This window comes from Kogia breviceps, chromosome 10, assembly GCF_026419965.1.
Source record: "Kogia breviceps isolate mKogBre1 chromosome 10, mKogBre1 haplotype 1, whole genome shotgun sequence".
Lineage (NCBI taxonomy): Eukaryota > Metazoa > Chordata > Mammalia > Artiodactyla > Physeteridae > Kogia > Kogia breviceps.
In genome coordinates this window covers 86,313,204-86,331,992 of record NC_081319.1, presented here as the reverse complement: position 1 = coordinate 86,331,992, position 18,789 = coordinate 86,313,204, and the positions used below count along the sequence as shown (strand labels likewise).

The 18,789-nt window shown below is 36.8% G+C and overlaps 1 long non-coding RNA gene and 2 other non-coding genes across 3 annotated transcripts; all 3 read left to right on the top strand.

Annotated features, from left to right (window-relative positions):
• Positions 1 to 2: 2 nt before the first annotated feature.
• Positions 3 to 18,775, top strand: LOC136792028 (uncharacterized). Its single transcript, XR_010835135.1, has 3 exons — positions 3 to 35; positions 15,187 to 15,393; positions 18,708 to 18,775. It is a non-coding gene; the product is annotated as an uncharacterized lncRNA (long non-coding RNA).
• Positions 5,176 to 5,257, top strand: TRNAS-AGA (transfer RNA serine (anticodon AGA)). Its single transcript has one exon. It is a non-coding gene; the product is annotated as a tRNA-Ser (tRNA).
• TRNAS-AGA (transfer RNA serine (anticodon AGA)) lies at positions 15,312 to 15,393 on the top strand. Its single transcript has one exon. It is a non-coding gene; the product is annotated as a tRNA-Ser (tRNA).
• Positions 18,776 to 18,789: the final 14 nt, after the last annotated feature.

Below are 18,789 nucleotides of genomic sequence, written 5' to 3'. Positions count from 1 at the left end.
TCGTTCTACCCCCTGGTCGTTCGTACACGTCTCAGGTAAAAGTATGCGTTAGAGCAGTGACTCGCAAGCGTGTGTGACCGGACTGATTTTAAGAATACACATTTACACACATATATAATTTTAAAATTACGGCCTTCCCTCCTGGCGCAGTGGTTGAGAGTCCGTCTGCCCATGCAGGGGACATAGGTTCGTGCCCCGGTCCGGGAAGATCCCACAGGCCGCGGAGCGGCTGGGCCCGTGAGCCATGGCCGCTGAGCCTGCGCGTCCGGAGCCTGTGCTCCGCAACGGGAGAGGCCCCAACAGTGAGAGGCCCGCGTACCGCAAAAAACAAAAACGCAAACAAGTATTTCACAATACGTAACTTGCCTTTATTACCTGTCCTGCATTGTATTTAGTGTTCTATCCCTTTGTTTAAAAAATTCTGGTCGTGACCCATTATATTGACGCTCAACCACGACTTTCAAATGGAGCCCAACGCAAGTCTGTCGGTGTGTTCTTGGGAGAAAAGAATCCAACAGAAGTAGGTTGGTTTGTGTATTTTTAAATGTGTGGCCCAAGCACTTTACTGTGCTTCAGTGCATCTCCATACTTGTACAGTGGGGCTAAGGTCAAGTCACTCAGCCTGTTGACTGACAAAACACTAAACTTGGAAATCAGGAAGACATGGCCTAAGTGAAACAGGAATGAAAGCTGTGAGAGAACAGACTGAAATAAAAACACTAGATGAAAAGGGATTAAAACACATGCAAGCATATAAAATGCAGGAACATAACTAAAATCGTACTGGAGAAGAACTGAATTGATGCTATGGAAAAGTGAATCGGTTATGTATAGGATATTCTTTTAAAGCTGCGTGGTTCAAAAGAAAAAAATTGAATGAAATAGAAGAAAGTGATAGATAGATATAAAGGACTGAGGATGGAAAGCCAACATGTGGATGATTGCCCATCAGGAAGGAGAGAGCACATGAAATCAGCTATCATTTAACACTTTCCATGTGCCAGGCAGTGTTCTAAGTGCTTTACACCTGACTTATTTAATTCTTAAAACAATCTAATGAAGTTTTTCATTATTATTCCTTCTTTACTACAAAGGAAACTAAGGCACAGATGAGTTGAGTAACCTGCCCAAGGTGACATAACCAATAAATGGGGAAGCTAAGACTTGAATGTAGTACTTTGGTCCCAAGCTCCCACTTTTAATCTTTAACACTAGAGTCCCTAGTAAAGAGATGAACAATTTCCTAAGTTTAAGAAAGAATGCATCTCTCATTCATTGCTAGTGGGAGTGCAAGATGGTACAGCTACTTTAGAGGACAGTTTGGCAGTTTCTTTCGAAACTAAGCACACTCCTACAATATGATCCAGCAATTGTACTCCTTGGTATTTGCCTAAATGAGTTGAAAACTTATGCGCACACGAAAACCTAATTGCTGAAACTTGGAAGCAACCAAGATGTTCTTCAATAGGCAAATGACTAAACTGCAGTACATCCATACAATGTAATATTATTTAGCAATGAAAGGAAATGAACAATCAAGCTACCAAAAAAACCCACAAAGGAACATTAAATGCAAATTGCTGAGTGAAAGAAGCTAATGTGAAAAGGCTACATACTGTGCGATCAAACTATATAACATTCTGGAAAAGTCAAAACTATGGAGACAGCAAAGATCAGTGGTTGCTAGGGGTTTGGGGAAGGGATGGAGGGATGAATGGTTGTAGCACAGGGGATTTTTAGGGCAGTGAAATTATTTTGTATGATATTGTAATGGTGGCTCTATGTCATTATACATTTGTCAAACCCCATAGAATGTCAGACACACAGGGTGAACCCTTAATATAAACTATGGTCTTTAGTCAATAATAATTTATCAATATTTGCTCGTCAGTTGTAACAAATGCACCGTACTAGTGCAAGAATGTTAATAGGGAAAACTAGGGGGAGGGGCAGTGGTGAGAGTATATGGGGTTTTTCTGTAAACCTAAAACTTTTTTTAAAGTGTATTAATTTTAAAAATATATAAATGTTAAAGGTGCTTCTGTTAAGGTCTCAGCAGGAAATGAGGGATGTGTAGTTAGAAACTGGAAGAAAACTGATTCTTGTTGTAAAGTGGCAGAACTTGGCTGAATTGTGTTCTGCAGTTGGGTGAAAAACAACTTGTAAGTAATGAACTTGAATATTTAGCTGAGGAGATTTCCAAGCAACGAGTGGAAAGTGCATCCTGGTTTCTGTGTGCTATTTATAGCAAAATATGTGAGGAGAGAGACAAATTGAGAAAAGAACTGTTAAGCAAAAGGAATGATTTTTTGATGGTTTGGAAAATTTTCAGCTACACCTTATACAAACGAGGCTTTCGATACAAATTGAAGTACATATGTATCGAAAAAAACGTATATATATGTAAAATTTCTGTCCTCAGTGACTTCTCTTTGTAGTTTTAGCAACTGGGTGTACACATTAAAAAAGTAAGCAACCATAGCAAGCAGCATATAGATACTCCCTGAGTGTATATGCAAAATATTGAGTACCTTCTATGTGCCAAACACTAATAAGAAACACTCTCTGCATATAAGGTATAATCTAGTGAATAAAAGCCTAAGCTTCTTGAGTTTTTACTTGGCTCCTAGCTCTAGGTACTTTATTTGAATCAACTCATTTAATTAACTCAGGTTACCAAATAGAGAACAGAAAAGGATGGAAATTCACAGAAAACGCATAGTTTAATAATTTAAGATACAACCCTACCTTAATGATGTATCTTTCTGCACAATGGCCATAATTTTGGTAATAACCAGATTTTTTTTTACTCAAGAAATACATAATGAATATCTTAGTATGTCATCAATAAATATTCATGCATTACGTGCCTTTTAATGGCAGCAAAAGTTTTGCATCCTATTGATGAATAATTTTTTAAAATAAAAATATTTAACCACAGCTTAACAGATACACACAAAAAACATATGAAAGCGAACCACTCAATGCATTTACACAAAGCAAACACACCCATGTACCCAGCACCCAATTTGAGAACCAAAATCATTATCAGAATCCCAGAAACTCCTTCCAAGGGTAGTGGGACCTCCCAGTCACTACTTACCAAGGGTAATCATTACCCTGATTTCTACTGTGCAAGGAACATTAATTTCACCTGTTTTTGAACTTTCAAAAGTTGGAATGCACTATAACGTGTTTTTTGTCTGGCTTTTTCCACTCAATATTAGTTAGTGAGATTTAATCCATTTGGTTGTGTGTACGTGTAATTCATTCACTCTCGTGGTGTGGTGTTACATTGGGAAAACCTCTCAATATGTCTTTTCTACTGTAGGTGGACATTTGGGTTGTTTCCAGTTTCGGCCTAAAATAATAACTAGACTACTTTGTGTTTCTTACAACTCAACCCTGGCTCTTCCTTTACTGAGATCCATTCTGATATGTTTAAAATTTTTTTCAGTGCAGTAAAAGTTGCAGCTGTGTCCAGTCCTTGTTCCCTGTTACCCTAAAACAAACACCTGTTGATAAATAATTTTGGTTCAAATGCATCACTAATTGCTTTCTGTTTTGTATATCTATATGCATATATATGCATATATAAAATTTATTTATTTATTTTTATTTTTGGCTGCCTTGGGTCTTTGTTGCTGCGCGCGGGCTTTTCTCTAGTTGCGGCAAGCGGGGGCCACTCTTCGTTGCGGTTCCCGGGCTTCTCATTGGGTGGCTTCTCGCTGCAGTGCACGGGCTCCAGGCGCGTGGGCTTCAATAGTTGTGGCACTCAGGCTCAGTAGTTGTGGCTCACGGGCTCCAGAGCGCAGGCCCAGTAGTTGTGGTGCATGGGCCCAGTTCCTCCGCGGCATGTGGGATCTCCCCGGACCAGGGCTCGAACCCGTGTCCCCTGCACCAGCAGGCGGATTCCCAACCACTGTGCAACCAGGGAAGTACCTGCATATATATATATTTTTTAAGCACAGAAGGTTTTCTTTGGTATGTAACTTCAGGCAAAACTAGCGTTCCAAATGACTTAAGGAAAAAATATATATATATATGCTTGATAAAAATCTATACATCAAATAAAGTGATATGTATAAATTATGGACAGCAATCTTTTATAGCATAATTTCTATCAAAACTGCTTCATGCCTATCCTGTCAGAGCAGGTCGTCTCCCATAAAACCACTGGACATCTTACGTCTCTCTCTCTTCGTCTCACTCTCTTCTCTACTTCTCCTTCTCCCTCTCCCTTCTCGTCCCTCTTCCTCACTTCTCTGTTTAGGCAACGTGATTTCTCTGTTTGTGATCGTCTTCCTCTTTTCTTAAATCATTAGTAAGTAATACCAAGAAGTAGACAAAAACCAATTACAGTAATGTTTGCACTGGACAGGCTCAGGAAAACACGTGACCCTCAGTTTTGACTCAAATGGAAAAGTAAGAAGGGGGAAAGGAAACATTTGCGTTGGTTAAATTTCGAGAACATGAACTCCTGTCTTGGCCAAAAATCAAACTAGGATCTTCCTTTTAGAAGGTAGCCAGGTTCCAGGGGCGACAGGAACTCACGAACCATCGATAAATTTTGTTCTTAACGTGACAGAAGCGTGGAAACACACTGTGAAATGCAAAGCACAGTGCAAACACAATGGGATTTATGTTCCCTTAGGATTGATGTGGGCTAAGCACTTGGGGACACCAGAGCAAGGGGATGCAAGGAGGCTTTTCTGCATCATTTCCCTCGCCCTTTACTCAGGACGCCAAGTCATCGAAATAAGTTCCTCTCTGAAAGCCGCTAGCCACTAGCTCTTCAAGGAGCTTCAGTGCCTGAAAGTTCCAAACAAAAGCTACACGCATCAGGCCTAAAACTAGGATGACAGTCTGATTCCACTTCATTGGGAGGTTAGTTTGGTTCCAGGTGAGGACATTACAGAGGCCTCAAGTTGTCTGGAAAACCTATTGCTGATGCGGTGAGGACAGCCCCTTTTAGTGCTCTCGACTCCCGCAGTTGCCCAGCGAGGTTGACCTCCATGCCAAACTTGCACTTCACCTGAGGGTTTCTATCCAATTTGCAGAGTGCGTTTTCTTGCACTCCAGCTCATTTTTATCCTTTCTTGCGTTTTTGCCCTTACCTTACATCAGCCAGTGAAATTTCTATTTAAGGATTTAACAGCAATTTTAGTTGTTCGTGTAGTCGTGGCCGAGTGGTTAAGGCGATGGACTAGAAATCCATTGGGGTTTCCCCGCGCAGGTTCGAATCCTGCCGACTACGCTCCCTGTAGCAGGCAAAATACGAAGCTTATCACTTGAACATACCGGTTTACAAATACGTTTATTTTCCTTTGCCTCTGCACTTTATGCCTTGGAAACTTGAAAGTATTTCTGGAGTCGGCGGATTCCCCTGCTAGGGTTTAGCAACTACCTCCCGTGTTCGGTAGATTCAGATCATGGCTGTGAGTGTAGATAGGAACCGGTGCATTGGTTCCATTTTGTCTTTTACCGTAAGGTTCTCACATAGCGCCATCGCAGTCCGCCCCACTGTGCTGCCTGTTCTGGGAAGTGAGGGACGGACTGGAGTGGACTCAAGGCTAGACTTGAACAGATTCGGCTCGGACACTGAATCGCATAATGTATGCTTGATAGCAGGAAACGTAGCCTGCACAGTGACGTAATAAAGACCACAGTGAGCAACTGTATTGAGATTCCTCCAGAGTAGCATACTGTGTTTTCCACATTAGTGCAGTAGTGTATATCTCTACCTGTCATGCTGGAGACCATGGTTCAATTCCGCTACACGTTGGCCATTGTCTCTCTTCTAGTTAACCACCAAGGGGTTCAGGAAGTAACATGAAGAGAGGATGGCCTCTCCACAATTACCAAGTGATCCAGCCGGTTTGGTGACAAGTGAAGATTACATCTTGATGTGATGTAAATATATACTATTATGTGTACATATGTACTTTAAAATATATGCATATATACACATTTAAGAGTATATATTTTAAAAGCATATATATGTGTGTGTGTGTATACTTTTCTCTCATGTATATGGCAGAGAGAAAAGGAAAAGAAAATGCAGTAATATGCTAAATATGCTAACATTTGGGGACTGGGATAGCCAGGAATTCTCTGTATTCTTGTAACTTTTCTGTCAGTCTGAAATTATTTCAAAATTAAATTATTTTAAAATAAAAAGTTAAAAGAAAAAAAGACTAATAAAACTATAAATGAAAAATATATTCATTGACATTTAAAAGCAGAGATATGCAATTTGAACCATAGATATAAAAGAGATAAGAAGTAAATTAATGAATAAGAGTTTAGAATTGATGAAGGAATGGGATGCAGACTGCTACAGTGAGCAAGAAAATTCATAACACATGAGAAAAGCTAAATGGAAAGTGCGTGCCTAAAACAGTATTGTTCAATAATGACTACATTTGGGGATATGAAAATAAGATGGTACAGCAATAACATGTATGATGGGAAGGTGTGGCCATAATCCAGATTATTCTATGCTCCTTTATAATAATGAATAAGGTTAGAATCAGATGTTCACTCAAAACATGATACATACTTTGGACCAATTGCTGAATGGATGAGTCTTAAAAATTTTTTTTTTTGTGGCCCATGTTCAAAGCCAAACAGCTTTTCTTTTTAATGAAGGAACATCCTTCCAAAATATAAGAATAAATTTGAAATTTTAATTTAGAATTAATTTTTAACATTTTATCAAATTTTGGTAGTCGAATTTAAAAGTTAATATTATTATGCAGCACTGCCAGACACTAGATTATTTCTTCAGTCATTCTATTGCACAGTTGAGTGGTCAAAGTCCATTCTTTTTCAACTAACATTGAATCTCATTTGTCCCTAACTATTACTTCTTTTCATCATAGACAAAATATTCTTTTTTATTTTTTACAGAGGAAAAAATGGTTGATCATAGATAAGAACTATAAAGGCATGGATGAGCAATCAACAGAGGCAGGGCTTGAAGGGCGACATCTTTGAGAGAAGGGAAACACATGATATGAGTTGCACAAGAGCTTGCTCTCGAGGCACATGTTCTATTTTGCAGCATTTTAGAATAGACTCCAAGTGGAAAGAAGCAGTTGCCCTGGACTGAGCAGACACTCGTCAGTGTTTGGCTACCAAAATCCATAGGACCTGAGGGTCAAAATTCAGATAATGAGGGAACCACAGAGAAGGAGCTCAAATTTCCATGTATAAATTCTCCTTACAGCATTGGCTAATTCCTAAATTGCACACACACAGGAAGATGTTCCAAAACTCTGTAGGAAAGAGCAGCTGGAAGGCTAATGATCTGTAGAGATTCAGCAGCTGCTTAGTTCTGGAGAAACAGAGGTTCATACCTCTCCCAGTTGGAGGGAACCCGATAAACACTATCAGCTGTCATTTGAGACTTCAGAAGCATACCTCTTAAGCAGTAAGTGACAAACCCAGCTGTAAGGACCAAACAGGAAGAGCAAGGGTATGTCTTCAAGAGTAAAGAAAAACTAAATAGACCGGCCATAACAAAGGCTCAATCTTTGTACATTGCAGAAAGACTACCAGAAAACTCTTGAGTGTTTGGAAGGAAAGCAATACATGTCTATATAATCCATGGATCAATGAAGAAAACACAATAGAAGTTTTAAAATACTTTGAGCTGAATAATAATGAAAATATGACACATCATAATTTGTCTAATGTAGCTAAAGCTATTTTTAGAGGGAAATTTTTGTCTTTAGTTGCATGTATTAGAACAAGGAAAAGGTTGGAAATCAGTGATCTAACTCAAGAAGCTATAAAAAAAACTGGGAACTTAAATGCAAAAAGTAGAAGGAACTATTAAAATAAGTGCAGAAATCAATAAATGGAAAGCAGACAATACATCAGAGAAAATCAACAAAGTAAAAGGTTGGTTCTTTGAAAAAAATTGATGAAATAGATAAACCCCAAACAAGAATAGCTAATAAAAAAAAAGTGTAAGTTAAAACACAAAATACCACAACAGGAAGGAAATAGCTGATATTCATATATATCCTAGATATATTTTAAAAACAAGAATGGTATCATAAACATCTTTATGTCAATATACCTGAAGCAGTTAATAAAATGGATGCATTCTTTGAAAAATACAGTATACCACAAGGAACACAGAAAGCAATAGGAAATCTGAATTGTCTCATGCCTATTAAAAAATTTAATCCATAATTTAAAAAGTCACTCCTATAAACCTCCAGGCCTAGGTAGAATCTCTTGTGAATTCTTCTATACAAATAAGAGATAAATAATATCAATCTTACAGAAACCCTTTCAGAGAATAGAAAATATTCTATATCTTGATCATGGTGATTGTTACACAAGTATATGCATAAGTAAAAATTCATCAACCTGTATAATTACAATTTGTGGTCTTTTCAGTATGCAAATTACACCTAAATTTAGAAAATGAGAAAAATTAAAGCAAAGTAAGGATGGTTTAACTCAAACAAAAGTAAGGAGAATTCCTCACTTGCAGCTGTGCATTACAAGACATAATAAAAGGTATTCCTGGGTTAAAGAAAAATAAAGGATTTGAAAATTGGAATTAATAGGTGAATTAACATAGTAGTTGGTTTCATGGTCAGTATATGACATATCAAATGTGTTAATATGTACCAACAACAAACAATTGGAAATTAAAAATTTAAAGTTTCCATTTCAATAGCATCAAAAACAACTGTTTAAGAGTAAATATAATAAAAGTAAATTCAATAAAATAAAAATATAAGTAAAAATCAATCCAAAGAGAAGTAAAATAATATAAATACTTTCAATCTAAAAGGGATTAAGAAAGCAGAAATTAGAGAACAAGAACATACTGGCAAAATTAAAAGAAGAGCAAGATGGTAGACTTAAACTTAACTAAATACAATTTATCTTGAATGTAAGTAGACTAAATATTTCAATTAAAAAACGAAGATTGTCACACTGGAAAAAATTTACCCTGAACTACATGTTCTTTATATGGCATACAGTTTAACATATTGTTTTTTTTTAAAGGATTGAAGTAAAAGAATGTACAAGATATTTAAGAACAAGTAACCAAAAAAGACAGACCAGAACCATTTTAGTGATAATGTGGTATTTGTAGACTCTCAAGAAAGTAGCATTACTAGAAATAATGAGGCTATTTCATAACCTCCAGGGTCAATTTAGTAAAAAGATATAACAATTTTATATGCACATAATAACAGCTTCAAAGTATGGAAAACAAAAGATTGGCAGAGCTAAGTGGAGAAATACAAAAATCCATAATCATAGTTGAATATTTTAACACTTCTATAGAAATAACTACTGCAACAAACAGGCAAAAATTTAGTCAGAAAATTTTAAGCAATAGGATTAATACTATACCCAACTGAAGAATATCTCTGTTTTTGAGGTATACATGAAACATTTAACAAAATCACCAAATGCTAAGTATAATGCAGGTGTCAACAAATTTCAGAAGATTGAGATCACACAGAATATGTTCTCTGAGCACAGTACAACTAAATAAAAATCAATATCAATAGCATAGATAAATAGAAAATTCCTAAATGTTGCAATATTAAGTAATACAGTGCTAAATAAACCCATTGGTCAAATAAGGTTTTTAAAACTATAAAATATTTTTAACTGAATGATAATGAAAATAAGACATATCACAACTTGTGACATGAAGCCCAAACAGTGCTTAAAGTCGAATTTTTAGCTCCAGATTCACATACTAAAAAGAGGGAAAATTGAAATTTAATGATCTAAGCTTTCATCTCAAGAACCTAGCTTAAAAATATAGCTAGGTTTTAGAGTTTAAAAAATTAAACTCTAAAAGTTAGAAGGAAAGAAATAATAAGAGCTGTAATCACTGAAAAAGAAAGGAAAAATAGACAAAATCAACAAAGCAAAAATTCGCTTGTTAGTAAAATTGCTACCCCAAATTGACTGATTTTTTTAAAGAAAGAAAAAAATAACAGGGATAAAAAGAGGACAACATTAAAGATCTTACTGATATCAAATTAGAGTCAGAGGATAAAATGAATAGTTTTGGGGAATAACTTTAACAATAGAAGATAAATTACAGGTTTCTATATAAACAACCTGCCACAGCAGACACAAGAAGAAATGAAAAGTTTAAATAGTCTGAAGTTCATTAAAGAACTTAAAAATCATAATTACCTTCTTTATTAGTTTACTATGGTTGCCATGACAGAATACCACAGATCAAGTGGCTTAAGCAACAGAAATTAATTTTCTCACAGTTCTGGAGGCTGGAAGTCCAAGATCAAGGTGTCCACAGGTTTGGTTTCTCCTGAGGCCTCTTCCCTTGGCTTGCAGATCGTGACCTTCTCTCTATATCCTCACCTGGTCTTTCCTCTGTGCTTGCTTATCCCTGGCATCTCTTTTTGTGCCCAAATTTCCTCTTCTTATAAGGATACTAGTCAGGTTAAATTAGTGCCCATTTTAACAGCCTCATTTTCACTTAAATTAACTTAATTCCTTAATGAGGCCGGCAAAATCTTCATACTAAAATCTGACAAAGATGTTACTAGAGAGGAAAGTGCAGGTCAAACTTTGTGTTAAACATTCTAGATGCAAAACCACTAAACAAAATAATAGCCATCAGATCCAGTAATATAGAGAGAGAAGAGTCAAAGTGAAAAGGTAATGCTTGTTTTAGTAATATGAAATTTGTTTTATATATAAAAACTCAATCACTTTAAATTTATTACAAAATGTAAGAGAAAAAACAAAAGATCATATTAGTAGATGCAAGAAAAACATTTGAAAAAATTAAATGCCAATCATTAAAAATTTCCAGCAGTCTACGAATAGAAAGGAGATTTCTTAATCCCATGATGCATATATACAAAATCCTACATCCATCATCCCAATTATGGTAAATATTTGACACTTTCTCCCAGTTATTGGGACCAGGACAATCAGGACCACTATCACCACTGCTATTCAACATTGTATTGGGGGTCTTAGGCCATGAAATAAAATAAGACAAAGAATTAAAAGATATTAAGATTGTAAATGAAGAAATAGGACTGTCATCATTTGCAGATGATATCATTAAGTGCTTGGAAAATCCCCCCAGATATACAAATTATTAGAATTAATAAGTAAAAATAGCAAATTTACTGGATACAAAACCCCATATTCAAATATATGTTGTATTCATATATACTGGCAAAAATAGACAACTTTTTTGTCATTTACAATAGCAAAGAAAATTACCAATATCCTAATAATAAATACAATAATAAATGTAATAAGATTGTGCAAGAGTGCTATATTAAAAACTCCAAATCACTGTGCAGAGAATTTTTAGTAATATCTAAATAAATGAAAAGATACATCATATTCATTGATTGAAAGGCTCAGATTCAATGTATTTGAAATAAAATGCTCAAAGAATACTTCTGATAGAATTGACAAACTGTTTCTAAAATATATGTGCAGGTAGAAAAGACCTAGAATAGTACAGGAAATCTTTCAAAGGAAGAACAAATCTGGAGGACTTTTACTACCACATAACAAGACTTATTCTAAAGCTATGGTGATTAATAAAATATACTATTTATGTAAAGATAAAGAAAGAGATCATGGGAACAAAATACATATGCTGATACAAAGCCACATACATATAACAAAGTGTCACTGCAACTCAAAGGGGAAAATGATAGACTTTTCAAAAGATGGTGCTGGGTCAACTGGATATACAAAGGAAAACAATGTGGACATTGGCCTCTTCTGTAAACTATTCGCTAAATTAATTCAAGATGAATTAAAGCCCTAAATGAGCAACGTAAAATAATAAAACTTACAGAGGAAAGCAGGAGACTATCTTCATGAACTTTGGGTTGCCAAGGATTTCCTGTATAATAAGCACAAAAAGCAATAACCATAAAAGATAGGTTAATTAGACTTTTTTAAACTTAAGAATTTCAGTACATCCAAAGACACCATTAACAATGTGAAAAGGCAGAGTGGGAGATGTTTTTAATAAGTATATCTGACAAAAGATTTATGTCTAGACTGTATACAGAACTCCTTAAAATCAGTAAGAAAAAAAGACAATAGGTAATAAATCAGATGGTGGGAATCTGGGTAGTATCTCTTGTGATGATGGCTGATAAGCTGGTCACTGTGGGGGTCCTCTTTCAAGGACAGTGTCAATCAGCTTGCTCTCAGCGCAGTACTGACACATTATTTTTAATCCTCTGGGAAGAGCCTCCATTTTTGACAGAACATTTCCGCTTCAGTGTCTGTACAGGGTATAGTAGATGGCCAGTAATCATCTATTTCCATCTCTCCCAAGTGAACCTTCCTGTACTACAGAGGCTAGGAGGTTAAAACTACATTTTCCTAGCTCCCTTGCAGCTAGGTGTGATTTAAGCTTTTTCTGGGAGTTTTCTAAGGTGGACATAAGGCGCCTTCTAATTCAGTTGTTTTGTGCTAACAAGCATTGTCATGGATAAATTGTGATATTCTGCAAAGGAACACAGGTGAGGGGCATCAGTTTTTTTGCTAATTCACATCTAGTAGCATGGCACACTCCAGAACATGGAATTCTCAAAGTGTGGTCCTCAAACCAACACCAGCAGCAACATTTGGCACCTTGCTTAGAAATGTAAATTGCTTTCTGACTGTTCTGTGTTTGTCTATTTGTTACCCATTAACCACAGGTCCAAATTAACCACCAGAGTTGTTTACATTTCCTGCTACCACCTCATTTATCTAGCTCTCACACATCAAGCCCATATTTCTCCTGCCCTAAATAAGCCCAGGGCCAGGTACCAGATAACTAGGGACAGGCCCTATGCCCCCAAACTCCCCGGATTATTAAAATGATCTAATCCTAAACTGTTTACTCTGACTTGCTTTTCCTTTCCTATGGAAATCCCAATAAAGTCTGTAACTTGTGCCTTCCTCTTGCTCTTTTCTGCCTCCTGACCAACACTGGTACTTCCCCCTGTGGCCCTGAGTAGTTTCTAGAGGAACTGTTTCTAGGGAAACTGTAACATCAAACCTCTCTTTAGTGGCATTGGCCTCTCCTTGTCTTCTCTCACTCACCTTTATAAATTAAGACCTGGCTGACTTGCTTTCTGTCATGATAGATAGCTTTCATACTAAATTTTGAGAGCAACTTTCCTAGAGAGAACACTGCTGTTGCAGAAGCCTACAGATATCTGCACTACAGTTCAGGCAATAGACCCCTGAAATCAACGATTCCAGCGGCAGCATTTTGATTTCCTATTTTCTTCATTGTAGACAATGGCAACCTCTCTGGGAGACTATTACTGCAGGGTTGTTTTGGGAATCATTTCTGCAGGGGTGAATTAGAGCTGGCACCTCCCTTCATCCCTCTGTGCCAAAAATTTTGTAAGCTTCTGTGTTCTTATTAATCCCCCTTTTGCTTAAAATACCTTGAGAGTTTTTGTTTCTTAAGTAAATTTTTGACATATAATATAACACAATATTAATGTGGAAAAGTACATAACCCATAATTTACAGCTTAAGAAATTTCCACAAAGTGAACACACCTATGTAGACAGCACCCAGAATGAGAAACAGAACCATTCCCAGCATCTCCAACAGCCCGTCTCATGGCCTTTCTCTGCTTTCAACGATCACCTTTCTGATTTCTAACACCAAAGATTTGTTTTGCCTGTTTTGAACTATATATAAATAAAATAATGAGCTATGTATGCCTTTATGTCTGGCATCACTCAAATACTATGTTTTGAGATTCTCCCAATTTGTGTGCAGTTGAAATCATTTATTCTCATTGCTCTACTATTCCTTTGTATAAACAGCAATTATTTATCTTTTCTATTGCTGATGGACTTTGGATTGTTTCCAGTTTGGGACTAAAATGGGTAGAACGATTTTGTTTCATGAAGCTGAACTCAAATTCACTTCTTTTATCTGAATCGATTCTGCCAGGCTATCTTTTTTTTTTCAGTCCATACATAGTAATGGAGAGAAAAGTAAACAAGGTTGAAACTTACAAGGATCTCTATTTTATTGTAAGTGAAAAAAATGATTAAATTCAGTTCATCTTGATTGCAGTCAATTTTTTTTTGGGGGGGGGGCTCAGATATTTTTAAAGCATGAAACGTTCTGTCATTTCTTCAGTGTTTAAGTCGCTTCAAACTAGAGTCCCAAAGGAATTTACCTACAATGTTATAGGCTTGTTAAAAATGTGTAGACCAAATAAAAGGGCTGTGATATGACTAAATATGACAACATCTGTATCACAACTTATATTTTACTTTAAGTTTGCAATTAGTTATGTTATAACTTGCCATGATTTTTGAAGAATGTTTATGTGATTTTCATTTTGATAGGAACGACAGTTCAAATAATAGGCTGCTTAGCTAAATATGGAATCTGGCTTCTCTATCCAAAACTCGGCTTAATACTCAGAGCAGACTCCCTTCTTCCATTAAACCATGAGGTTTCTTAGAGTTGATTTTATTTCGGTGAAAAACAGTCTCTCCTCATCCCCGGAGCCGCTTCACTCTTCACCACTCTGCTCCCTCTGCCTCTTCTGTCTGGACCGCTTGACAGATCCTTCTGTCTTCGTTTTCTCCCCCAGCCCTTCGTTGTCTTCCCCCTTGTCCTCGTCCGTCTTCTTCTAAAAATTAGATTAAGACCTCCTAAGCAGGCTAGACAAAAATCAGTTTCAGGACTTGGGAAAACATTGTGGCTGAGAAACTAAGGTCGAAATATAAGGAGAAAAACAAAAACACAACAACCTGTTGCGTTGGTTAACTTTAGAAAGAAATGGCCCCTGCGCCGGCCAAAAATCAAACAAAAATTGTGAGCCTTAAAGCCTTAGCAATATCATGGCGAGGCAGCTTTCCACGTCATTTTTCGCGCGGTCCACCTGGGACACAAATCAGCGGAAGCAATTTTCTGCCTGGAACCCACTTGGCACAGCGGCCTTCATCCCGGAGCAGGCCCTTGGATGCCCGAACATCCCGGACTAGAAAAAGGTCCTGGCTCTCCCTTGATACGGGCTAGGTTTGGTGCCAGTGCATGGGGATTGCAGACGCTCCCCAGAGGCTGCGCCCCGGAGTGTTATTTGAAGTTTGCTGGTAACGCTAATGCTCACGCGGTGAGGGCTCTATCTCATTCCGGTGTTCTTGATTCCAGGGGATGTCCGAGGTTGGCCTCGCTTCCTAATTCTCGTTTCACCTCAGCGTTTCCGCTCAGCTCACGAAGGAGACGTGTTTGTACCTGCCACGTGATTTCTGTCACTCCACCTCAGCTTGGCAGATGTAGTCGTGGCCGAGTGGTTAAGGCGATGGACTAGAAATCCATTGGGGTCTCCCCGCGCAGGTTCGAATCCTGCCGACTACGGTAAGGTGTTCTTTTTTTTTTTTTCCTGAATTTCTTTCTTTGAGCGAAACGCTCAAACCCCCACCTCAGATTTTCTTGTCCACGGAATTACGCCCTATTTGAGAGAACACACACAAAAAATATATCTCGCTTAGAAAAGTACACTTCATGAAATCCTGACTCACTGCTCCGTTTGCAGGGAGTCGAATCTGAGATATTCTATTTATGATTCTAGTAAGAATCGTCACACCAGCAAGCAAACCAACATTATCTCGTAGATGACCCAGCCCAGGAGCCTGTGATAAGGTGAAACAAGCGGTACTCTTCGCTAGGTGCTTTTTTTTTAGTATAGTGGTGTGTGCACTGGTCTGTTAACTGCAATACAAGGGCTTGCTTCCCAGACAGGATATTTAAGTCATCTTTCTGAATTTTGTGGCTCTGACAACCTATTCTTGTTCTTCCACTCAAATGTTAAGTTTCTTCTTCTTTTAACTTATTCTTTTCAAGACAACTAAATGTAATGAAAAAGAAGCGAGCAGAATAAATCATGTGATGAGTAACACAAAAGGAAACTTGTGACAGGGGAGAAACTTGTCAGATACCTCCTTAATCAGTTGATCATAGTTAGTATTTCAAGTATTAGGACATTCAACATCATGTGCCTCTCTATATGATGAAATGCACAGGACACAACCTCAGTAGTGTGGTATTCGTGCTGAAAACGCATTATCTGAATTTAACTCTCAGGAACCAACAGACGAATTCAAAGTGAGGGGGCATTCTACAAAATATCTGACCTGATTTTTCAAAATGTAAATGAAATGAAAAACAAAGCAAGATTGAGGAACTCAATCCAGATTAAAGGACTAAAGAGACATGTCAGCTGAATGTAATGTATTTTTCTTGAAATAAAGGATTCACACTATTGGAAAAACATTAACAAGGTGTGTAGATTGAGTTTCAACCCTGATTTTATAATTATTCCATGGTTAGGAAGGAGAAGGTCCATGTTTTAAGAAAATACATAATGAAGTATTTAAGGTAAAGGGAGACATTGTCTAAAATTCACTCAATAGTTAAGAAAAAAGTTATACATATGTAAATCTGTCTATATCTATCAAGAAAAAGCACATATGATAAATTGTTAACATTTGGGGAATCTAGGTAAAGGATTTATGAAAATTCTCTGTACTACCCTTGCAATTTTTTCATAAATTTGAAATTATATCAAAATAAGTTAAAAAAGGAAAAGAAACAGAACAATAATAAAAATACACTCATGGAAATTAAACCCCAAATACAGTTTGAACATTAGGTGTAACATAGGTGATGAGGAAACTATTAAATATAATATTAGACCTGATGGAAGAATAGTATGCAAGATTCTATAGCAAGCAAGGCAATAAACATTTTTAACGATGACTGATATTTAAGATATAGGTACAAAATGGAAGTATTACACAGTAGTATTATGCATGGTTGGAGCGTGTGAATATAATAAAATAATTTTGGGGTCTAATGGTTTTGTATCAGGTGAAAATGAAAAGTGCATTTACATCAGCTTTTCTGTGACATCACCATCAAAGTTCATAATTAAGAAACACCTGTCTAGACTATAAAAATAAACCTAAAATTTAATCAACATTTTAATTTAAATATTAATTATTACCATTATGTTATTTAAATGTTAGTGTTTATTAAAACTATTAGGTATAAAATAAGCTACCAAGCTATATCATACAACATGGGGAGTATAGCCAATATTTTATTATAAGTGGGGTATAACCTTTAAAAATTGTGAATCACTCTATTGTATGCCTGTAACTTATATAATATTGTACAGCATCTATACTTCAATTTAAAAATTAAATTTAATTTTAAAAACAAAACAAAACAAAATGTTAGTGGTTAAAATATTAAAACGTGATACTGTGTAACAGAGTTATTCCTAAATTATTTCTTCAGTCACTCTACTTCACATTTGAAGTAATATGTAGATGCCCAATTTCAGCTAAGCTTAACTATTATTTGTCTGTGTTTCTTCTTTTCATTATAGACCATATACAAAGTGTATGTGTGTATAACAAGTGGAAATTAAAATTCAAATATTCCATTTGCAGCAAAAACATAAAAGTCTAGGAATAAATCTAACAGAAGATGTGCAAGAAATCTATATTAAAAACTACAAACTACTTCTGGTGGAAATTAAATGGAGGAAAGTACTATGTTTATTTTTCTGGAAGACTCAATCTTCTCAAAATGACAACTATTTCCACATTGATCAATAGATTCCATGAAATCCCAATCAGCCTCCAAATATGTATTTTATGGAAGTTAACTCAGAGTTTCAAAAACACATTTGGAAATGTAGAGCAAATTAAAAAACAAGAAAATATTGAAGATAGCAAAATTGGAGGAATTACACAATATATATATATCAAGACATATGTAATTACTTATAAATCTACAGTAACTAAAATGGTAAGCTATTGGTATTATATATAAGTAAGTACAAAAACATTATCTTCATCTCTGTATCAACTTGGCCAGGTTGAACTACATTCCCCAGAATTCCTTTTCCTGTGTGTTTCTGGTTGGATGGTCCCCAAGAGATATTCTTGTAGGAAATTTGGAGGGAGAAAGTCAAATCAAAGCCATTCTGTAGCTCACATTAACTCATCTGCTGACTTGTCATGTGGCAACATTTGGGCCTGCAGCTGCCTCACATTCCCCTGGATCCTCCTTCACCGTCCTCCTTTCCTGGACCAAATGTGTGTGTTTACCTCCAAATGAAGGGCTCTGGCTGCCACTCGACACCTGCACCACCAAGGTCAGGGGCAACCAGAGCTGACACAGATATCAATCCATTGCATGGGCCTCCAGTTCATGCTTGTGGGTTCCAGCTTGTTCTAATCTTCCCCACCTTACACTCATCTTCCCTTCTTGACAACCTCTGTGGATTTCGAGCTTCAGCATCATAGAGACTATTTTACCAAGCCCTACAAACCTCATACATATATGATATGTATATATCCATCCCAGTGGTTCTGCTTGTCTTATTGAACCCTGACTGAAATTTTTACTTTCATATTTTTGCTGTTACAAACAATGCTGCGGTGGACATTGTAATCATGTAAATCATCAGCTGTTGCTGCCCTGTTTCCGAGTAGGTCAAAGTGATGATTTCACACAAGCTATCTAATCTCCCACTCTCTCTTCAGTGTGCTTATGAGTGTCCAGGACTATTGGAAGACAAGCTGTTCAAAGACAAGTGTTCAGTGGGGGTTGAAGTTAGGATCTGACTGCACCTCGGAGTAAGCAAAGTTTGGTTCTAGTTGCAGACCCTCCAGAGCCCAAGCTCAGACCACAGCCTAGTCTCCAGGGCCGGCAGGCATTCGCTCAGAGTTTACTGAATTG